General features: G+C 42.8%; 1 protein-coding gene across 1 annotated transcript in view; it reads left to right on the top strand.

Annotated features, from left to right (window-relative positions):
* Window positions 1-24,756, top strand: part of TBX15 (T-box transcription factor 15) — a 106,241-nt gene that overhangs the window by 1,317 nt on the left and 80,168 nt on the right. The gene's annotated exons all lie outside the window — the stretch shown is intronic.

The raw sequence follows: 24,756 nt of genomic DNA, 5'->3' as shown, positions 1-24,756 counted from the left end.
GGTCACTCTTCAGGGCCCACATCTCTGTGTATTTAGGGTGTGGGTACGATTGATTTGTGTCTCAGATCCTACAGTAACCCATGTATATTATGTGCACGGAACATGAAAAAAGCAGGGCGGATGTCATGTCTGTATTTTAACAGAACCCTAGGAGGGGAGAAGCCAACTTTAACGTTTTGTGTTAAGTGCCAAGATTTCAACTGTGCAAAAACAGCCCGGGGGAACAGCTGTTGTCGGAAGAATCTTGAGTGTGCGCGCGCACGCACACACACAACGCTCGCAACTTGGTTTAGCGGTTTCAGAAGCTTTCCAGCTCGGACTTCTAAAACCATACTGGAAGGTGCTCCTGCTGAACAGCCAGAGCTGGGGAGTAGACCCCGCTTCGCACGCTGGCAAGCCTGGGGAGGGGGCAGCGGCCTGCACTGAGGGGCTCAGGAACTTGGGGATCCCAACCGCAAAGCTGTCCAACTCAGAGGAGGGACAGCTGTCGCTTACATTTTCTCTTTAGGCAGTGACAGTTCAATTTCCATGCTCCCGAGGCTAATAATAATGCGATTAGCGGGTGACCTGCAGAGATAGAGTTTTATGAATTCTCCGTGTTTTTGTGGCCCGTTACGGTATTTGAGTTTAGTGCTGGGGAATTATTTTTATTAGTCGATGAAAAGAAAATTAAAAGGAGATTTATTTCGACCGTCCGAGCGTTTTCCTGTATTTGAACGCAAGTGCTTGTCCACGCGGACCCCTGCGTGGGCATTCCAGAAAGGGACCCAGGGCTAATGTGTGTTTCCCTTCCCTGGCCAGACCCTATTTCCTCACCTCATTTACCTATTGTCAAAATCTCGCGTGGGCCTTCATACAGTTAGAAGTTCTTGCAGGGGTTATGACACCTTAGAATTTTTAAGTTTCTTTTATTTTCCCCACGGCGGAAAAAACAGAAGTTGTTTAGCTGCGCGTGGCAGACGTCCTGTCCCCGGGAAGTTTTCTCTTGGGAGGCCCCAGTTCGCACGGAGCCCGTCTAGGGCCTTATGTTCAAAAGGGGTAATACATGGGGTCATAATTAGAGACTCAGATCAGAGTTTGCTCTTTCTGCGGTTCTCCTCAGCCTGAGCCCCATTCAGGAGGCGGAAGAGAGAAAAGTTAGGGAATGAGGCAAAAAGAGACCATTCCAGAGCGTGAACGTGGGGAGCTGAGCTCCCGAATTCTATTTACTCTCCCGCGGGATGGGGGTGGGGTGGAAGATCTAACAGAACTAACTTTATGTAACAGAGTTCGGGTGGTCATTTCCCATTACGTTATCTTTTTTTTTTTTTTTTTTTTTAAGAAAAAGATGGGTATTTGGATTACAGAAAACGAAATATATTTGTGGGGCAAGGGTCTAGGAGGAAGAAGCTGAAAGCCCAGCACTCTCTGGCTTTCTGCAGAGCTGGGCTGCAGGCCGGGCCTAGCCTTTTAGTGGGCCGGGGGAATCCTTAAGTTGGAGCCCCCGCAATGGCTAAGACTTTTTTTTTTAACGATTTGCTGATAGGATGAGAAAAGATCTTTTAGTAAAAAGGGCATCATGGCGTGGAGACGCAGTGGTCCAGGGAGCAGAAGAGGTGGCGCTGTGGGCTCCAGACTCAGGCAGTAGCGAAAGGCGCGACCGCGGCTGGAGTTCTTTTTAGGCCTTTATTTTGCTGTACTGTAGCACCCTAACGAACACACACAGGGTCACATTTAAAGATCTGTGTATGGAGGAGTAGCGCAGACGACCCTATTGTGCCCAGGGCAGCGTCTCTTCCCGGGTGAGCGTCATTATGTTTCAACTCTCTTCTCCTTCTTAGGGCCAAGAAGCCGCTGTGTGGCTCTCCCGCCCTAGGCCGATAACAAACCCGGAATAGGAAAAGAACAAAAAATTGTTTTGGGGGAAGAATTAAACACTCACACACACGCACACGTTCATGCCTAGAGTATTCTCACCATCTCTCATGACACGGTTTTTCAGTCCGCTCTGCCGGAGCCTCAAAATTCTGCGATCTTTAGACAACCTTAGGGTCAGATTTTAATGTTTAACTTTCATTCAAAACGCGGCCTTTTCATTCAAAATCGCGGCCTTTTGCTTTCTCACAGCCCATTTTTCTTTCCGCGTCTGGACAGAGCTGGCTTTAGTTGGCGCCCAAGCACCCGCAGCCTGGGGCACAACCTGCAGCAACGCGGGATCCGTCTGGCCTGCGCGTTGTAGGCACTCACTCCACAGAGGAAACTATGTATTTCGAAAGTGTTTCAAAAATTCCACCGAGCCTGGTGGCCCCGAAAAACCCCAAGGCCCGCCAGACTTTGGAGAAGGGTCTGTGAGGTACCCTCACTGTGGTCATGCCTACGCCGGCACTCGTCTTTTGGAGAAGCCGCTAGGAGTGCCTCAAGACCAGCCTCGGAGGGGCCTGGCTCTGGAGCCTGCTCGTCCCCGCCCTCTCCCAGAGCAACAGAGGAACTTTAGAGCTAGGATCGGCTGGAACAGCTGCTCTGGCTTCGGCCTTGCAAGTATATTTCAGGCGCTCGGCGGCGCCATCTGCGCTCGGACCTCAGCCCCGGCTCCACCCGGAGTCCTCAGCTAGGGCTTGGGCCTTTCCCGCCAAAATCTGCTGAGTGCGGCCGAAGCCGGGTCTCCCGCGGAGCGAAATAATTCAAACCTTCTGTGGAAGGATTTCCTCCTCCAGAGACTTCGGGCCGGGCCACGCAGCCGCTGCACTCCAGAGGCCTGGGGAGGTGGTGGCGCGCGCGGGTGGGCACCTAGACAGGCACACCCAAGAATACGCAGGCAGATTGACACTCCGCGTACACGTGCACACGTGGCAGGTCCCGCATTCCCGAACGCACCCGACAGCTCAACTCCTAGTGAAATGAGACAGGAAGAGCCCGTGCAGTAAGCGCGGCCGCCCCAGGGCACTTTTTTCTTTGGAGTTATCTAGATCAAGTGGTCACATGAATTAATCTGCCAGTTTATGGTTTGTTTGCTCAAAATAAAACTCGGAGATTTTAATTCTGACATCACCTCTCTACCCACCTCCAACCCCCAATAGGGAAACAGGGTGAACACGGAGGAAGTGACTCTTCACTGACGTTTAAGTAACAAATAAAAAGGGATGAGTTCAAGTCAGCGGGGGAGAATGTGTGTGTGTTTGCGCGGGGCAAGCGCCAGCCAGGGCACAGGCCGGAGTTCGGACCGCAGGGACAGGGTGTTCCGCGAACGCGTAGAGTGAGATGCCGGAGGGTCTGCTGGGGTAGAGTCCAGGGATAAGGAACCTTGGTTCGTCTCTGCTGTGCACGCCCCTGCACTGGTGCTGGCCTGGAGGTTCGTGGCTTCGAGGAGTCAAGGGTGAGGCCTGGTGGACCTACACAAGGCACTCGCTTGTCAGGTTAAAACGGTCTTCCGCGGAGGTCACCTTTTTGGTAAGTGACCTTGTGTGAAGGGAAGCGAGAGGGAGATAAGGCCCGAATTTGTCATGGGCCAGTGAGGAGTATTGTTCGCTGAGAGGATGACCGCCAAGGGCCTTTTTCTGCGCACTGATCTGATCTTACTAAATTAGAAGCCCTTTGGGTGCGCGGGGCTGGGTTCCCGGGCAGCTGAGATGGTTATGAAGACATTCTAGGTAAAACTCCGGCTCCTGCGCGGTGGCACAATACAAACCAGTAGGCAAAGGGAAGTAATTGTAACCTGTTCCCACCCAAAGAAGTGACCACGGAAAATTGCACGAGGGCAATGGGAAGTTCAGTGAATGGGAAAACCCAGATGCAGAGTCCGGACTGTGATGGGGAGGAGGTAAAATAGGCTGTGGTTTGCATTTCCAAAGGTCCCTTCCCACCCTAGGTTCCCGCGCTTCAGAAGCCAGTAATGATAGACCCAGGGATCACAAGCGGGTGTGCGGGTCTCTCCCTTTGCTGCCACGAAGTGCAGGGCGACCCCTCACCCGCCTCTGGCGTCCACCTCTGCACCTCAGAGACCCGCTGGGGAAGCACAAACCTCATGGGCAGCGAAGGCTTTCCAGGCAGCTTCACACACAGTCTACGGGCGCTGCAATTCTGAATTCAGATCTTCTACTCCCAACTCAACGTTATTTCTTACTGAGCACTATATTTGGGCTCTGAGCTTGCCACTTTGGGTATCTTGATTTGTATAGGTGAAATTCCCAGAAGGAAAGTTTCATGGGGGCAACCTTCATGCAGGGAGGAAGGGAGAATTAAATTTCTTAAGCAGGAATTCAGACTGAAATGATGGTGACACAAATTGTCTGACATTTTTCTGACACCTCCCATACCAATTACTTCAAATGGTATAAAAATCTTTTAATTATGAAAGAAAATTTGTTTAAAATAGCTTTTAATATAGACAGCATGTGAGGAGTGAGTGAAGAATGGCATGCAATCTCTAAACTGGGTATTGTGGTTTGTGTAAAATACTGGGTATTGTGGTTTGTGTTCTCCATTTATCTGTATACTGTTCTTCATGAGTGTAAACATGGAAACGAGTCCCTCGTCATTAACGCTCATATTAGGCCACAAGGAGAAAGGGACAAATACATTTTGGCTTAGAAGGCCTAAACATTGTGTTCATCCAGTCCTCTCTTAGGGCACTCAATGCTATTATTGAGTGAAATATTTCAGGTCCATCACAATCGTTCTATTGACAAAAAAAATTACAAGATGAGAGGACTGCTTTGAGATCCTGATTATAGACTCTGGCAGAACTTTATTTCTCACACCCGGGAGAAAAACAATTACCTCTTAAATCTGGGAATTCCTTCTCAGGGTGTCTATAGTTTTTTGTTTTGTTTGTTTTTTGTTTTTTAAAGCAAGGCTAAACTGTGCAAATTCCACAGGGATAAAGGGCAGATTGCCATGCTATATACCTTTCTCCTTTCTGGAAACAGGACTCCATTCGATTATTATTCTGGGAGCGTAGCTGGTTATTGCTTTCATACTCTCAAAAGATAAAGTTGTTCAATAGGAGAAAATATTTAAATGATTTTCCCATCTGAGATTTATGTTTTGACCTTTTGAGATACTTTTCACAAAAGGGAAAACTAAGGAACTGGTGGAATGTGGAATCTCTTTTCCTTACTCTTTCTCATCCGTGTAGTTTATTTTTGCTTCACTTTTCCTGGTTTCTAGTAAGTCTGGAATTTTATATGTGCATGACTGAGATACTCAGGGGTCTGCACTGGGAACAGCAATTAGCAAATTTATAAATTAGGGTCCTGTTTATACTTCTTGGGGGAAGGATAATCATTAGTTAATTTAAGTGAGGCCCTTGCTCTAAGTGTCAGAGGTGGAAAATGTGATTTGGTAGGGAGGACCCGCTGTGAAATGGGAAAAGGGGAATTCAAGCAACTGGTGAGGACCAATCAACATTTCTTCAGTGCCATTAATGGCTTCACTTTTAGGCAAGATATCTTGCTGACTGCAAAACTGGTGATGAGCTTTTGATACCAGAAGTGAAAACAGGCCTTGCAAATGACTACTTTTCATTTTATACTTTAAATATTAGCTAGTGTTTTATACATTTTATGGATAAGTGTATAAAACATATGTTCACAAATGTATGTGTTTATATACAAACTTATGTGTGTGAACACTATAATATCACCAGAACACTATATCCACATCAAAATGTCAGTTCTGAATTGGATGTAGATAAAATTTGGGACAAGAAACTGCCATTGTGTGTGTGTGTGTGTGTGTGTGTGGCCAGTTTAACAAATTGGGAATGTATAAAATTTGGGAGGCCAAAAGTTTTGTCACCCCTAGGTATCATGGGACGATTCTAGAGTATCCCAGTTTTGAAACTTCCAGGTAATGGGCATTGTCATTTAACTTGTAAATAAACTGATGACTGTGACCAAAGTCAGAAGTACCAGTCAAGGCCAGGCGTAATCCCAGCATTTCAGGAGGCCAAGGCGGGTGGATCACGAGGTCAGAAGTTCAAGACCAGCCTGGCCAAGATGGTGAAACCCTGTTTCTACTAAAAACACAAATATTAGCTGGGTGTGGTGGTGGGGGCCTGTAATCCCAGCTATTCGGGAGGCTGAGGCAGGAGAATCGCTTGAACCAGGATGCCGGGGTTGCAATGAGCCGAGATCCTGCCACTGCACTCCAGCCTGGGTGACAGAGCAAGACTCTGTCTCAAAAAAGAAGGAAAAAAAAAAAAGTACCAGTCAAAATACCAGAAATTGAGACTGTACAGATGCTATTTAAAGGAACAGGGAGAGTGGAATTTTTGTAACTAAATTTAATTTTGTAATTTGTATTAATTTTGGATGGGCAGAATGGTGCTTTTTATTCTAAAAAGTGGTTTCATGTTCTTCCATGTAGAAAGCAAACGGAATAACTAAGAAATCTTAATAATAAAAATGGCTTATAGAAATAACTAGAGAAACATCGTGATTTGGGGAAATTAATTTAAGAACATAAAGAATGTATGTAAAAGCGTCCTCTTACTTGTCATCGTATATTTTCTACAATATAGTTGCCAAGGCTCAAATGAGCTGACAGTTTCCAAAATGTTGCCATACACTTTAGAGGATTAAAAAACAAAAACACAAACCACCCACTACAGATGGCGAGTAGAGTTCCCTTGGAAAGGGAACATTAGAGATTTAGGTATTTATTATAGACCTAGCTCGGAGCCTTGGAGTTTTTTTTAGCTCCTAGTTCTCAACTGGATGAACCGATTTTCCTAATCCCCTCACCGCTGCGTTCTCTTTTACTGTCCCACACCCGGGGACGTGTAGTTTAAGCTCCGGATAGGGGTCCGGGAAGCAGTTAACCCCCTTACTTGCCACTCACTTCCCCTCCCCCAATTTTCCTCCACGCACGATGAAAACGTCCAGTTCTTTCCCCTCTCCAAGAATTTCAGATTCCGTTTCGCCCCAGAAGGAACTGGGATTGCATCTCTTTCCGTCAACCCATCTCTGGGAAAACAGAGCAGTTTCGGTGACCTTCACAAGTCAGAATTGGGCCGTGGCCGCGTCTGCCGGTCCTCGGCCCCTCGGCCGGGCCTTGGAGGCGCCGCGGGGCGGGAACGGCGGCCGGGTCAGGCGCGGCTGGGCTGCACCGCCTCAGTGTGCCGGCCCGAGTTCCTGTTCTCGCGCCCGGGGCTCCGCGCTGGCCCAGCCGCCTGGCCTCGCCTGGCCTCGCCGCGCCGCGTGCGCCCGGGGTTATCGCGGGGCCTTGGAAACCCGGGACCCGAAACCCTGAGGGATGGCCGCTGTTCTGAGCTCTATTTACATTCTGGAGAAATGTGGGGACCCTGGGCTAACCAGGAAGGCCCTGGTGAAAGACACCCCCCCCCCAAACCAAACAAAACAAAACAAAACAAAACAAAAACAAATCAGGAACCCGCCAACAGCAAACCAGAAATGCAAATGGAACCCAAGGGTCTTACACCTCACGCCCTGAGGGGAGTTCGAGCTTTTGCTTTCATCAGGCAGAACAAATTTCCGAGGAATCAAACTGACTTCAAACATTAGCAATTAGAAACCAAGAATCCGCTGGCTTGAAGAACTTTTAATCCCTAACCATTTCCAAATGGGTAAATCTAGGGTCAGTATATATCGTAGCTCGTCTGTTAAAAAGGAAAGTCATCCTGTGAGATCGTGACATGGAGGATCCCTGGGTGCCTAAGAGACAGGGATGCTCACGCCCAGAAAGCGGGCATTGCCCACCAAGACAAAGAAAATCAAATGATTGTCCTTCACGCTGCTCTTGGGGGATTAAAAAACGATGAATTCATTCTTTTATTAAAAAAAAGAAAAAGACAAAGAAACCAACCAAGTGTAAAAGCAGAGTGAGAAGTGACTACTAGTAGCTGAAGTAACTGCGTTCTTTTAAGAAGCCGGCGGGAATGGCTTCCCTTTGAAGCGAAGTCCTGTCCCGATGCATCCTTGCTCCAAAGCTTTAATCTCTCCAGGATACAGGGCTCAGAATTGTAAACCTAGGGGCTAGGTGCCTTGGGTGTTTTAGTGCTTCCACTCTTGCTCCTGAAAAATAAATAACTGAATTTCGCAGTGGGGAGGGGCAAACATTTGAGCCAACAAGTGATTGTGAACACAGCGGTGTCTTCCCTGGGTTCAGAAAAGTTTTCTCAATTTAGAAACTTAATTAATAATTTGATTTTTTTGGCATCAAAGGGTGGGAGGGGCTATACCTATGCGCTATTTAGAAAGAAGGATTTAGTTAGAAAATTACAGGTATAAACAAACTTACAGAGAAATACTGAATTGTAAAATATATCAGAAACTTTGCTTACTTATGTGGATATGTATGTCTTCACTTTCCTGCAAAGCTTTCAACACAGACCCTCATGTTCTGTATTATATCCATATTTTTATGGTAGAAAGAGGGCTGGAGGAGCTTAAGTTAGGAGTCCTAGATTCTAGTGCTAGTTTTGCAATTGATGTTGGAACCAGGGATATTTGATTTAAAACCAGACATATTAATGTTGAAAAAAAGTTTCAAAATTGTTTTATAGCCACTGATGAGGCCTCAGTGCCTCATTTGTGAAATGAGGGAGATGAGGCTCAAATGACATGTGAGGCCCCTTTAGCTACAAGATTCTGTGATCCTAACTTTGGTTTTGTTTTTTGAAATATTAACATTTTCTCCTAAAGTACTTTGGCCATCACTTGACCCATCCTTACTTTGTTGGAACGAAGGAGTTTTACTGCAGTTGTAGAAATTAACAGCAATAGCAACACAAGGCCAAAAAATTTAAAAAAGAGAGATTTTTAGAGCTAGAATTGAAAGTTTTGGTAAAGTTCTTGAAAAAGTTTTTGTATTAATATCACATGTTCAGCAGTCCTGGATCAGTGATTTCCAGTCCTTGTGTATGATGTAACCTATTGTTGCTTGCGTGAATGCTGTTGAAAGGGTTCTACGGCATTAGCGAGTTTAAAGGAAATGTAAGTTATTTATGCTTTGAACATTTTCTGTGCCATTCCCAGAAATAACTGGAAAAACTCTGGATTTGAAAAATGAGGGTTGAAAAAAGCAACTTCATCACTGGTGAGTTGAATTGGTGGGCTAATAAAAATCAGTTGCCCCCTCATTACTATTTGAGCCTGATGGAAAGCACTAGCAACTATTTTCCATGTCTAGTCTGCTAAGCCGAGATCTTGATCTGGCAGAGATGTGAGAATGCTAAAAGGATGACTTAGTAACAGGCAAAACGCTTGTCAACAAGATAGATCAGAAGACAGCTTAGCATTCAAGGCCTCTATTCATAGCTGCTGAACTTGAGGGCAGGGTCAGATGCAAAACTGTGCCCAGCACACACCTAGGAGGGTTTCTTGTGTTTCTATCTGTAGGGCTTTATTTCCTTACAGACTTCTGCAGGTGGGTTCAAACTCCAGTGATGGCTCCTCACCCTCATCTGATGTCTGCATTCTGCGCAGCCCCTGTAGGCCAACGACCTTGTCCTCATTGTTTTTGTATCTCCAGATCCAAGGACAAATGGCTGTTACATAGGAAGCACTTAATAAATAATAAAACTGTAATAATGATAACATGATAAGAACAATGATAACAAACAGCAACATTTATTAAATAGGCACTCTGTGCCAGCCCCTGTTCTATGTATATGTGCATATATATGTGTATATAACAATTATATGTATATCAAAACACTCACAAAATACTGTATCTTATTATCATTTCTACTTGGTGCAATGAATGAATGAATTACACAGTGTAGTGGTTAAAAGATCAGATTCTTGGGGTCAGACTGCATGTGTCTGAGCCCTGGTTTTAACGCTTGCTAGTTGTATGACCTTGGGCAAGTTAGTTAATCACCCTCAACCCTAGTTTCTGCATCTATGAAATTGGAATAATAAATGTGTTCACTAAAGGATTACTTGAGAATTACATGAGATGGTTCACATACAGGAACACAAGATTTAGCATAGTGCCTATTATTCCTATCAATTGAATTGACAGCGATTACTCACCTTAGTGAGCAGCTTGGATAAGAAATTGTTGCAAATTGTAATCTATAGCAGCCATTGCGCCTCTCCCCCATTCTTTTGCTTTAAATGGAATGTTTGGGACTTGAAGTGGAATCCCCACTTTGTTTATAGCCTATGGCTAGAAACAGTACAGAATTTGAGTACCTGTGGCTAATAAAGACGAAAGGGATTTTGACAGCTGTTGCTACTGAAGGTTCCACTGAGGCAAAATGCCAACCTGAGTGAGCATCTGGGGAAGGGGTGGGGAGTAGCTGACTGGCATACAGTAGGAAGAGGGGGTGAGCAGAAGCGGGGCTGAGGAGACTCAGCCTTACCAACTTCCCTAGGAACTCTGCTCTGAGAAGACAGGAAGGCCTTTCTGAATGCAGGGAGGTGGAATAACACAAGCATGTTTCTCTTTGGTTAGCTTTTGATATTTCTTCCCAGAGCTCAGAAATCCCTAAGAATCCAGACTTTACCTGATAGGAAATAGGAAGATTCATTCTTTGTTTGCAAAGCCATATTCCAATGTACCCCCCACCCCCACCGATTCTGAGAAAAAATGAGCCAGTTGCACCAGTTAGTTGAAGCTGCAATAAAGGATTAGTAGGTGTTGCTTGGCTGAATTAAAACAACAACAACAACAACAACAACAAGAATAAAAGAAGAAAGAGACTAAATGAAAAGAAAGCCTATAACTGAGCTGAATGTCAGGGAAGAGGAAATTGGGAAGTCTTTTTTTAGAGAAACAACAGAAACCTCAGCTCTGATTTGCCCGGTTTAGGACTGGACAACCTACATTTGGCAGCCCTGGTTTGCCCAGTTTTCTTCCTTCTGTAAAACAGAAGCCTGGATTTGATAATTTACTAATTTTTTAAAAATTTTTGTTTCACCCTAGACTTTGTTTGTATTATTTCCTGGCAACAGAGGGAGAAGGTGGCTTCCCTAGGAAAGAGGAACAGAGAAGAGATCCTCTCCTCAGTCTCCTTCAAGAAGCAGCCCAGGGCCCTTAAGAAGAAGTGCTGAGGTCCTGACCATCCAGAGGAAAAGGGAGCTGCCCTTTCCTTCTGGAATCCAGGTCTCAGTGTTCAAATTAGACTCTGCCCTATGTTTTATCCCCAAGACAGATGTTCCTATACTTTTCCAATTTTCCAAGCATTATCTTTGCTCAGTGTCCACAACTCTAACCAGCAGTAGCTTTCATGAATTGAGAGCACACTCTGTACCAGGTACTGTGTGGATGGTTTTATTCACATTCTTTCGTTGCATCTACCCAATAGGTCTCGAGGAAGGTAATTCTTTCCCCATTTTACAAATGAGGAAATGAAGGCTCAACGGATTAAATAGCTCACCCACCGTTGCACAGTTCCAGTATACTTTAAGTGGCCCAGCCAGAATTTAAACTCAGCCGTGTGTGGCTCCAGAGTAATATCCTTAACCACTAGATTATATTGCCTGTCCTGTAGATGACTCTTAAGAGCTCTAGGGAGAATTTTGAACCTTTGTAGGTGGAAATTTATGTTTGCTGCTCACGTTGTCACCAAAACAGAAATTGTTAAATTGTGAATGAGAGAGAGGTTATTTATAGTTTCCAGGTATTTTCCTTCCTTGCTTGTCATTATTAGTTCTTCTGCTCCTAAGGTGACTTTTCCATACCTGCTAGTAGAGGTCTGTTTGTGGCAGTGATACAGGGTTGATTTTCTAAACCGTGGTCTTTGGAATGGTGCACGTGCAGCCTTCCCAACATGACCTGCGTTTCTTTGACTTTAATGCACAAAAATCTCAGTGTCTGAAGTATAGTGACTACATATTGAATTTTATCTAAAACCTCTCCATCCTAAATCTCCTCACGCAGTGAAATTTGGGGGAAACTTTAACTGTTCTGTTTTAGCCATTCCCTTCTCCATTCACAACGGGATGGATGGAATCTTATTGGTAATTGATTCAAAATGGAACAGCTTAGAAACATATCAGTTGCAATGACGGGCAATTCGTGCAGTTCTAAGTACTGTTGATTTTTTTCAAACTCAGCAATCACAGCTGAAATCCCTTTGCCATGGATTGAATTTACAAAGGAAGAGATTCTGATTTCCACAGTGGCTTCTTTTTAATGCCTTCGGATTAGGAAACTGCCTTGAGGACCCACGGCAAGTACACCCGCTGTTAGGGTAGAGGTTTTAACTTTAACCTCTGAGTGACTGCTCTGATTCATTTATTTTGTAACAGCTCTATTTGGAGTAGCCTTGTTTGGTATGGTACTCAGTTATTTGCAGAAGTCTCTCATTTCAACGAACACTTACACCCTGTGCTCCGTTACTCTTCTAATGCTGTAAGTGGATGAGATGCCAGCAGTGAGTTTCAGAGAACTCAACAACAGGTTTCATGCTTTTCTGGCGCACCTGTTCACTGTCTTTCCATCACTTTTTCTCCACTCCGAGTAACCTTCCTCTCTTAGGAAGTCTGATGTCTCCAACAGGGATTTGAAGAAAATCCAGCCCCCTGCCCCTGTTTTGGTGTGTGGATTTTAGCATTAATGTGTTTCTTGGCTCTTTAGTTGTATAGTCTGTCATATTCCTGTCTGTTGTGGCCAGTGATTAAAAAAATGGCTTTTAGAAGCGAAAAAGAGAAAGATGTAAAATCCATCTCTGTTTTAAAGCTTTGCTTTCTCCTATTGCCAGCACCACTCTATGCAGGCAACTGATTGATGGGATTTGATACGCTCTTGCAGCAACAGAAGCATATGAATCTCTGGGTCCATTTCCTTTCCCAAGGAACCCATAGAGAGCCAAATTCTTGAAATATAGAGTGTGGCAGAGGATGAGATGAACACTGCAATCTTGGGTGATTTACTGGATCTCATCCATAAGATCTATCACATTAGAAATGTAGATTCTACAAGGTATGCAACTAGCCAGGCCTTGGTCATTTCATTTTCCCCGCAGTGTTCAGAGCACTAGTTGCATGACCAACATTAATCCTGGGAACATTAGATCCCATCTGGTACAACTGTGCATTACCCAGATTAGACTGTGACAACACAGAGATTTAAGGCATCTCTGTGATATTCTGACTGGGTGGTAGGTACTGCAGGAGGTGCTTCCTAAAGACACAGGCCAATTTGGTGGCTGTAGGGGTGAGCAGAGAGTAAGCCAAGCCTCAGCCAGTGTGTATGAGAGTGTGTGTGTTTATGTATGTAGGGGAGTGTTGGGGGCGGTGCTGAGGGATGTTATGGAGAACTGGGTGTAACAATTCCCTAGCCTGCGTGGGTGAATTGGTTCCGGATGTTAACATTTTTTCTTTGGGGATTGACTACATTCTTCTTTTTCTTTGCCTGTCTGTTTTCCTGCCCAAATTGTTAGGCTTCCACAGCTGTGTGGCTCATTGCTGGTCAGTGCTGAGAATGAAAAATCTGCTTTATTATAAGGGCAGTTTTTGGGCATGTATATAGGTTTAGACTTTTGAGGGATTTTTTATTCAGCACCTTTTCTGAATTCTGAGGGCTTTTTTTTGTGTCCATCATCTTGTCAGCTGACTACTAACCCTGCAGTGTATTCGATGGCCTCTGTTGGGAGATGAGCGTGAGTGTGAGTATGAAAGCATGAAAGCAGACAGCCTTCATATACCAGAAGCAGAGAAAGCTGGTTGGTATGGGAAACTAAGACAGTAGATAGAGGCCAAAGAAGTAGCACTGAACTGCAGGGAAGAGTCAGGGAGACCTGATTTGAGCAACTCTTCTGGCTGTGAATTTGAACACATGACCTGGGCACACTGTACCTCAGCTGTGTACATGTCAAATGAGGGCAATAATATTGCTGCAGAGTTCTTGTGAGAATTAAGTGAGATAACAAATCTAAGGTGCTTGGCATAGTACCTGGTACATACATCATGTCAATTAACATTTGTATCAAATTACCCTTTTCCATCTTAGAATATTCCTCTCATATTTGGTGCAAAATTAGAGAATGCTCAATATTATTATCTGTCTACCTTGCTCATAATTACACTTTTCATACATTGAGACAACTCAGACACTCTTTAGTGTTTTTATGAGAAACCATTTGGCTGGGCGCGGTGGCTTATGCCTGTAATCCCAGCACTTTGGGAGGCTGAGGCAGGTGGATCACCTGAGGTCAGGAGTTCAAGACCAGCCTGACCAACATGGTGAAACCCCGTCTCTACTAAAAATACAAAAATTAGCTGGGCACGGTGGTGGGCACCTGTAATCCCAGCTACTTGGAAGGCTGAGGGCAGGAGAATCACTTGAACCTGGGAGGCAGAGGTTGCAATGAGCCGAGATTGCGCCACTGCACTCTAGCCTGGGTGACAAGAGTGAGACTCCATCTACAAAAAACAAAGAAAGAAAAGAAAGGAAAAGAAACTATTTGGAGAGTGTTGGCACAAGACAGTCCCTGGTCCCAAACTACCAAACTACCCTCCTTGCCTACTTTCTACTGCTGCCCTAATCACAGCTCCTCTCCACACGGCTTTTTCTCCTCCTCCATGCCATTATTGCTGCTGTCTGGAGCACCGTTCCTCCTGCTTTTTCCCATAAATTTCTTTCTAAAGAAAGTTTATTCTACTTTCAAGATCTATCTTGACACCAAATATGACAGGAGTATTCTAAGATGGAAAAGGGCAATTTGATATAAGTGTTAATTGACATGATGTATAAATCCAAACATGTAATGGCTTCAGAACATTACGTATGTCCATGCAGAGCTCATATGTTTGGATATACTGTAATGGAGGAAAGTCTTTGGATTCACCAATTTTACCTTTAACTTGGAGTTGGCTAAAGGGAGCTCTTCTTTTAGGGATGTCTTTTTGGTTTCCTTTCAAAATGGCGCCAGGGTGCTTCTGTGGTTTTGTGGTCACAAAAGAGCTCCAGTTAGGTTTTCTGCAACTCTCAAAGGTGTAGCTAAGATTGTATAAATACAAGGGTCCCCCTTTGGCCATCATCATCAGCTTCTCTTGGGAGGAGGTCTTCACCAAGTAACCTGACTTGACCATTAATCAAGGCTCTTGTCCTGCCTTTATCATCATAGAATACCTGCCAGCTTTACACTATCAACAGGACAGTAATTTGGTTTTAACCTGTTATTTTCTTGGCAGGATGCACACCTGTTCGATTCCTTTTTCCCTGTTAGATTGGCATTAACCTTTAGACTTTTGGGCAATTGATGCCTGTACCCAAAGGGTTGTTGGCTTTGGCTGTCCCTCTTATTCTGTGGCCATCTTTGTGCACATGTAAATGCATATACACACTCACACAATGGTTTTGGTTGATATTTTCTACATTTTAGAATTCGTCACAGATGAATGGATAAGTTACAAGCCTGTGAAAACTAGTATTTTGTACCTTTCTTATGACATCCAACATGTTTTTGCTTGAATTATAACTTTTTGGAAAAAATATTTATTTTACAAGCCCCAACTAGACTGGAAAACCCTGGAGAGCACTGTGTCTTACTCATCTTTGAATTCCTGTTGACACTCAGTTAACATTTGTAAAACTGAATTGGTGGTTGTCAAACTTTAGTGATGGGTTTTGTGACCACTACAGCCACTTTACAGATGACTTGGCTTCAAGATGATCCTTGAGCCCAGCGTGAGATGCCTGCCAGTCACCTGTAGGTGTGACCTTGAATGTGTCAGTTGATCTCTCTATATTCTGGAATCTCTATAATAGGAATAAGAATCCTGGACTTAGAGAAGAAAGAAAGGACATTTAACATTTTTTGTAGATAGAAATTGTTGAATGCTCATGGAGTCTTTTTTGGAGCTTTTGCCTGATGAGGTGTTAGCATTTAGAAGCATAATTAGTTTGTGGGAACCTCTCTGCCTCCTCTTTTCCTATTTGTTTCAGGATTGTGACCACAGCAGCCTCTGTTTTCTGCCCAGCAAGGGAGGAAAAGAAATAGAATAAAAGGCAATCTGAAAATATCTAGTGTTAAACAGAAGTGCAAAAAAATCTCTAAATGAAAGACAGATTGTGTGTGTTTGCCTGAGAGAGCAGAATTGGGTTAAGCTGAAGCAGAATGACAGAAATTTTTCTGGCTTTCCTTTCCCAAGAGCAGTGGGGGATATGTGCATGAACTGACAGGAGATCCCAGCTTAGGGCTCAGCCCCATGGTACCAGGGAAGGAAGATTGTCAGGAGAAGGAAGGAGGAAAACCCTCTCAAACACAAGGTAATCACTGAGCAAAATGGAGGGTTGAGAAATGTAAGGCAGCTCTGTAAGAATGCATTAAAAAACTGCACGGTCAAAAGAGTCAGCAGCAGAGATCCACAGAGTGCCAGGTGCTTTTTGGTCCTGTTGAATTACATGTAAAATCCTTAGTACTGTTTTGGTTCTGATGCAGTTGGTCAAGGAGGAAAACAGCCTCACTTTGCTATTTCCTTTCTTCTTTTATGCCTTATGACCTGCCTTCCTGCTGTTGCTTGGAAGGAGATATTCTGACTACTATGCCAGTTGCTTTTCATGACTTGCAAGAGGGTTTCTCTTTAACCCAGATCTTGTTAACAATTAATTGGTTTAGAAGATAAAGGCCTCCTTGATTCAGTGTGAACTCTCAGCTAGTGTGCCCACAGTGGCACTGGACTGCTAACGCTGACCCAGTGTCATTGGGGGTTCTGCAGGGGTGGTGGTTTCCAAGCCATTGTTATATTCTAAATCCTGCAAAGTGGAGACAGGTGTGGAGGGCCAGACTTACAAAAGGAGGCCGTATTAGTCCATTCTCACACTGCTATAAAGAACTACCTGAGACTGGGTAATTGGTTAAGAAAAGATGTTTAATTGACTCACAGTTCCACAGGCTGTATAGTAGTCATGGCTGGGGAAGCCTCAGGAAACTCATAATCATGGCAGAGGTGAAGGGGAAGCCAGCATGTCTTCACATGCCAGTAGGAGACAGAGAACACACAGAGGGAAGTGCCACACACTTTTAAACAACCAGATATTGTGAGAACTCACTATCACAAGAACAGCAAGGGGGAAATCTGCCCCCATGATCCAATCACCTCCCACTAGGTCCCTCTCCCAACACTGAGTATTACAATTCAACATGAGATTTGGGTGGGAACATAGAGCCAAACTATATCAAAGGCCAACAGACTTAAAGTGAACAGATGCCTTGAGCTCCAGGCATGGGAAAAGCGTTTCTCTGCACTTAATATGTAAATAATCAGAATAACTTAGTCTATCTTTCTCTAGTTGAGAAACCCTGATCCTGAACCTTGGAGGATACTTCTTCAAGATACATTTGTGGGTCTCTAAATGTTATTAGCCAACAGACTCTAGGAATTGTTGAATGAGCTGGTGTCTTTTGGGAGAACGCCACTCCAACGTAGTTCTTATTCTGTATCCTCTTTAGAAAGTAAATATGACCCAGGAACTCAACCCTAGAAGGGTTGTACAAGATGACTTACCAAGATCTGATTATAGGTCATGAAGCACCCAATTTGATGCCTCTGAAAACAACAAGTCCCTTCAGATGCTGAAGTGCTTTCTGAGGATATATATTGTCCATAAAGATTTGAAAGTTCATTATTCATTCATCTGTATGCTGATCCTTAAGGCTTATAGAGTTCTCTTATAGCCTACCCTTCAGGTCTTTCATGGTCCAGAGGCCAGAATCAACAACTCCAGAGAGTAACCCCAGAAGGTCACTGCTTTGACACCCCTATAATAATCACACAGTTTGAGCTCCCCTATTTTCTGTTTCACAGTGAAGTGGGTCCTATTGAGTGAAGGAGAAGATGGGATGAACCTGAACCATAGGCTACTGGGAGATGTCTAGCCTTTGAGCTGCACTAGGTACAGGGAGTAAGTCCATTTGTCCATGATGCTAAGAAACACGGTGCAGACACTCTGGGGCAAGGGATCTTCTGACTGCTGTGCCAGTTGCTTTTCATGACTTGCAAGAAGGATTTTCTAACCCAGATCTTGTTAACAATCCATGCTAGGTGACGTATTAATTATGCCATTTGGGCTGTTCTATCCTAGGAAAACCCCAAAACCTACTTTCTAATCCCAACGGTACTTATAGTTTTCAAAGAAGCTGAAGTGCCTGGTATTTACGATGGAGACAGAGGCCTGGTGTCTTTATCAAAAGGAGGGTCTGGGCAAACAGGGAAGCTCCCTGTGCCTGGCTCTGGGGCTCACTGTAGACTGTGATCCAAGTTTCACATCATATGGTTCTCTTTAGATGGGAAGTGGAGCACCAACACCCTCTTTTGGAGTCCAAATCAGAACAGACCCTCAAACTAGTTTCCATGCTAAGAACTTCTGGGTCTTTCCTTTCTTCACCCAACAGCATTGGCAAAACAGCTGGTTAACTCACAAATGCAATATGTATATATTTGCAATATATATGTGTGTGTATATATATATATGCCATTGAGAGAAAGCATTTAAGTTTGTTTTTCAGAAAATTCTTCAGACGATGTAAGACTGGGCGTGGTGGCTCACACCTGTGATCCCAGAACTTTGGGAGGCCAAGGTGGTCTTGAGGTCAGGAGTTTGAGACCAGCCTGGCCAACATAGTGAAACCCCATCTCTACTAAAAATACAAAAATTAGTGTGATGCATGCCTGTAATCCCAGCTACTCTGGAGGCTGAGGCAGGAGAATTGCTTGAAACTGGGAGATGGAGGTTGCAGTGAGCTGAGATCGTGCCACTGCACTCCAGCCTGAGTGACAGACGGAGACCCTTTCTCAAAAAAGAAAAAAAGAGAAAGTCCTCAGATGATTTTGATGGGCAGCCAGGTTTGGAAAACACTGTTCTGTACCACTGTCTTTTTCTTAGGAATTCCCAGGAGAAAAAGACTGAAAAGTGTACATTTGGCAAAAATGGTCACAGTGCTCTGGAACCTGTATTTGTAATGCTATTGTAATAGTTCTACCAGTATACAAATAACTGTCTTAACTGAGAACATTCATTACTGTAGCTAAGTCAGAAAATTACTTTTTGTTTTAATAGGAGTGACTTGTAGCTATTGAAATAACGTGAGGGCGGTAAGTAATATCCGATTATAGGCTCCCTAAGCAAATGAGGCCTGGGATGTTTTTCTGGTTGTGGCAAATGCAGCTTGTTATTTTATAGAGGTCATGGAAAATGAAACTCCTTCAAGATTTTAACATTGACAACAGAATACCCTTCTGGAAATGAATTAAATTAGAATTAAATTTAATTTTATGCAGGTTAACTCTGGGAGCTATGCTCAACATTTGCAACTCTTAGGATGATATTTAGACCTGAATGAAACACCAAATCGAATAAAACACAAGTTTAAAAGTGAAACATTTGGGTAACCTCTTCTTTTGTCTACATGGCTTTAAACAACTGCTTTGACTGTTTTATCTTCTACTTGTCCCTTTCCTTCGCTTAACTGACGGATTTGATTTGTTGAGTTGGCAGATGAGGTGCAGTTTCTATGGAATATAGCTATCTTTTTCAGGCATAAAGAGAACACAAAATCTTAGCTCAGTGGTGGCAAACACATTGTTTTAAATCATTTCGTTTGAAATATTGCCTAATTATGCTGCTACTTATAGGTCATTTTTATGATTTTTATATAGCATTTTGACCACTGTGAAATCTTAACAATTTTAGTCCTTCATTTTTGAAATTATTCACTTAGGTGCTCGACTAAGTGAAAACAATACAAAGCAATAAATAAAAAATAAAGATTTGGTGAGTCTGCTTGTGAAGGTCAATAATGTAGGTGTCATGAGGTCAACCCTTTTCTTTTTCTCTTTTGGCACTTTGCTTGTACCTCTAATAGTATACCGCAGTGATGGTATTGGAGTACAATTATTTGTTTACATCTGTCTTCTTCACTCGATCTGGTATTTCCTACAGGTCAGGAGTCTGTCTTTATCTCTGTATGTCTAGTCTTCACACCATCCTTGGCTTGCAATAAGTGCTCTATTAATTAACGTGTGGCAATTAATGAATAATCATAGTTTTGGGTTTTGTCTGTGCTGAGCTATCAGATTAACTATTTTGACTGAACTAGCTGGCTAGAAAATTTAGTCAAATCACTGGCTTTTCTCCAAAAAGATCACTTGCATAATACTGCTAATATTTTGTATTTGTATATTAGTTTATTTTCTCAAAGTACTGTCTGTCCCAAGATGGAAAATCATGTTGACAATTTTATTTCATTCTCTCTAAAACATAGAAGATGAAACTACTAGTCTTATCTTAGAATTGGGAAAGGAAATGAAGACAGCTTAAGCAAGATCACAGCCAGGTATGAGCAGAGCTGTTGGGATAGATCTGTTGCTTTCCTGTTAAAATGTCCAGCCTCAGTATACCTTCCTTTCCTCAGTATACTCTCCTCCTTTCCGTACCTTCTTTTCTTACCCTGGGCAGTGTGGGTGGAACTTTAGAGGATGTGCTGGAGGCAGGCCAAATACCATTTTACATTCTAAGGGCCTCTGAATGTGCAATGGGTCTTCTCCTACTGGTCCTAGGAATTGGGTTGAGGGCCAGGCCTAGAGGTACATAGTAGTGATATGGAGGGTTTCCTTCACTTTTTTTTTGAGGATCCCGTGTTTCTAAGCCCAGAATGTCTACCTTTGTGTTTCCTTAGCTGCTGCCCAGCAGGCCGAGGAGCACCTGCTCTTCACGATTTGTGAAATCGCTGCTGGGTGACAGCCCATTAGGTATCTTCTTCAGTGCATGGGCCTCCGGTTTTCCCTGAAAGACTGAATCAAAACCTTAGAGTCACAAGATTGGTTCTATTCTTTTCATCTTAAAGTACCAGGTGCACTGCTGTGCCTGAGAAGATTGTGTTGGACCCAGTTTCTATTCTCTAATAGGCTGTGATACTTTTTACTTCTTCTCCTTTTTTACTTATAAATTAAAAAAAAAACTCAGATAATTTGTATACTTTAAAAAATCCAAATAGCCCAAAATGAACAGTGAGAAGCATAAAGTAAAGAGCAATCTCCCATCCCTAGTTTCTGAGCTTCTCCCAGGATAACTACTGTTACCAGTTTCCTTTTGCATCATTCCAGATACATGTATGATATATATGAGTCCTTATGTACACATACACACATATGTATATGTACAAACCTTTAAAATGAAAAGAGAAATTGTGGCATAATACATATAGTACTTTAGACCTTATACTTTTAGTTTTGAATTTGTGTTGAGACTGTCAAATAGTCATTCTTGCAGGTTCTCCACTTCCCCCTCTTTTAAAGTCTCATAGAATTCCGTCGTGTGGATCTATTGTAATGTTTATTGAACCTATTTTGATGAGCCTTCAGGTTGTTTCTGGTCATTTCCTTCTTTAAATAAGGTTCCATGATTATTTTTGGGCATTCTTGTGATAGCACTTATAGAATAAATTCTAGAAGTAGAGTTGTACAGTTGAAGTCATGGCATTTACAATTTTGATGGGTATTCCAGATCACCCTCCTGAAAGCTTGTTCAATTTACACTTCCACCCACAGTGTATGACAGCCCATTTTCCTATCCACTTGCCAACAATATATTAGAAAATATTTTTGTCTTTGCTACCTAATACCCTTGTATTTGAAGGGTATAATGCTTGCAAATTGATTTCATCATAAATTCTCTTCTGTTCTCCCCCCAACTTCCCCATTTTTTCCAGGTACAGAGCTTAAGTTTATAGATTTGTAGAGTAATTCCTTCTTCCCTTTAAACAGGCATAGGGTTTTGTTTAATATCTCAAGCTTCCCTGTTCCTCCATTTATTGCCGATCATTACTTTAACTTATTCTTTTAGGATCCTGGAGTGCAAGGCTTCAGTGCCGGAGGCTTTCAAGGTGTTGAGTAAATAAGAAATGGCAGCAAACATTTCTTGTTAGCGAGGGAGAGAATAAAAGGCATGTCACTCAGGGTTTCTGGGTGCAACTTTGGTTCAATTATCTTCAGATGTTTAAAATAAAGGCTGTTTCCAGACCATTTCAAAGAACGGCAGGGCAACCTGCTGAGACCTGTGTGAAATGAACACCCTGTTACAACTAATTAGTGTTACTGTTTTCCTTGCAGTTGGGGGTGAGAGGAAATATATGAAGGGTGTTTATCTCTTCCTGTAGTAGGAAAGAATTGGAACCACTGGAAAAGCCTGGAGGGGGACCCAAACCATGACTCCAGCTGGCTATTCCCACCTTTCCCCAAAGAGTGGCTGCAAGCAGCTATAAGCCATGTGGCTGATCTGACCCAGTGCATATGCCTTCTTTCACCATGCGCAGCCTTCAGGTTGTTTTTACAAGAGGCCTGAGACAAATAGCCCATTCAATTAAATTTGACAGCTATTTATTGAACACTTGCAATATGTAGATGAGTAAAGAATAGTCCCTGCCCTAAAAACTTTACAATCTAGGCAGAAAGGATAATTGAGTAGATGTTTGGAGCCCCTGGAATTTTTCAAGGAGGAGAGTGGTTATGAGCTTAGGCTGGGTTTGAATTGTGACTCTAATCCTTATTAGCTCTGAAAACATGGGTAAGTTTCTTAATTTCTCTTGACCTCCATTTACTTATCTATAAAGGTTTTGTTATAAGAATTAAAGTCATCAACAATTAGTGATCTATTAATGTCAGTAACTATTACATAATCAGGGCTATGCCTTAGGAAGATTCATGTCACAGTAGTAAATAGGATGCTAAAGCATGGAATGGGGAAAGATAAGAAATGGGGAGATATCAGTTTAGTCAGGATAGGTTAGGCCCCATGGCAGTGACAAACCCTGAAGTCTTAGTGGCTTAATATAGACAAGTTTATTTCTTGCTCACTGTTTCAGTTATCAGTTTCCGCACTTAGTGTCTTAAAACCCTTAGTGACACCATTTTGTTTGCTCCTGATTCTGTGGGTCAGGTATTCAGGGCACAGCAGGATGGTTCATCTTTGCTCCATGATACATGGGGCCTCAGCTGGGGTGGCTTAATGGCTGGCTGAGATGACCTAATAGGGGATGTATGACTATAGTCTCCATTTTGGCTGTCAGACGGTCTCCTCTTTCTCCTCCATGTGGCTTCTGTATGTTGCTAGCTTGGATTTCGTCACTGCATGTAAGCTGGACTCTAAGAGGATGTATTCTAAGAGGACAGGCTCCAGTGTGCAAACATGTATCAACCCTTGCATCATGCTTACAAAAGTCCACTTGGCTGAAGCAAGTCATGTTACTAAACTCAGCGTCAGTGTTGAAGGAGATTGTACAACAGTACAAATACTGAGAAGAAGAGTTCATTAATTTAGACCCACTGATGTAATAGTCTATAATACTGTGAGAAATCTGGACATCTTCCAGCATGGCTCTCTTCTGAGTGATGACTCAGGGACCCAGTTTGCTTTCATTTTATAGTTCCGCCATCTCAACACATGGCTTCCAATATTGCCATGGCTAGGGAAGAGGGTTACACTGGGGCCTTAGCCTGTAAGTTAAATATGTCGCAGTCCAAAGCTAATCATAGCTCTGTCTAAGTACAGAAGGCCTTAACGATGTATTCTGATGCTCAGGAGAGGGAAACAAGTAAGAATGAAACTAGAAATCTTTTCTATTGTCACTAGGGAAGATGCCTGTGGTGGTCCAGGTAAGCAGAAATGCAGATCTGAAACAAAGCATTTAGGAAGACATTATAAAGGAGAGGATCGATTGAATGAAAGAGCGCTTCAAATACCTGGTTAGTAATAGTTTAGATTAAATAATATCCTAAATCAACTTTCTGCTGTATTTTTTAACCTCATAAAAACACATGTTTTCTTTATTTCTGTGAGTTAATATTATAGCTGGGTTTTGCTCTAAGGATGTGAGGTCCTGTCATGGATTATTTTATTTACTTAGATGTATGTTCTCTACTTTTCTTTTTCAACAAGAATGTTAGGCTTTACAGCATAAAGGTTAGAAAGACTTTCAGAGATTAGACAATGTAATGATAAACCTGAAGGATAAACTTTTAAAAGTGACTTGTTTCTTATCTCCATTTTCCAAATATGCCATCTTCCTGAAAAGCAAATTCCTTAAAAGTTTAATTCTTCCCTTTTCTAGAAAGTTTTAGTTTTAATGGAACTGAGGGGTTGTCATGAACTATTTCTGCTTTTGAGATCTCTCCTACCAACTTGTAATTTAATTATGTAATAACCATTTCTAAATTAATTCAGTTACCTAAGTGGCAGTGTTCATGATGGATATTTTCCAAAGATCATCATTGCCATCAATTTTCTAGATTCCGACTGAAGGCTTCATTGTATAGCTAAATAAACCAATAGAGTGAGGAAACTGTGTAAAGGGGTAGAGAGAGTCCCTTAAATCCTAGAGGTTACACTTTTTGGGGACATGAAAACTTTAGTTTAGCACTTGGTTTTGCCATTTTTGAGAGCACTTTGATATAATGCACCAGTATTTCATTATTGATTAGAGGTAGCGAGGTGGCTCACTGAAGTTCATGAAGACTTATCAGTTTTCCACTTGTCCATCTAGGATATTTTGAGGTTTGGGGACGAGCATCATTGTCATTTAAATACAGAAGGGAATGTTGTTGGTTGCTTTTGGCCACAGAGACAAGAGTAAGTAGCCTGTTTTACTTTTGGGAGAAGTGATGATGGTTACCCTTATCATCAGCTGAATTGTCATTATGCATCGAGGAAATGTAGGCACGATTTGGGGTTATGTAGGCAACCATAAGTTGAAGGCTGTTTTTAGGGTTTGTCTAAAAAAGCTATAGTCAATTTTTTATTTATCTGATATTGGAACAAATTGTAACCTCACATAGCCAAACATTTTATCCGTGCTGGTCTGTAGTA

The sequence above is a fragment of the Macaca thibetana genome, chromosome 1 (assembly GCF_024542745.1).
Source record: "Macaca thibetana thibetana isolate TM-01 chromosome 1, ASM2454274v1, whole genome shotgun sequence".
Lineage (NCBI taxonomy): Eukaryota > Metazoa > Chordata > Mammalia > Primates > Cercopithecidae > Macaca > Macaca thibetana.
The sequence above is the reverse complement of the archived record's forward strand: the minus strand, read 5'-3'. Positions and strand labels throughout refer to the sequence as shown.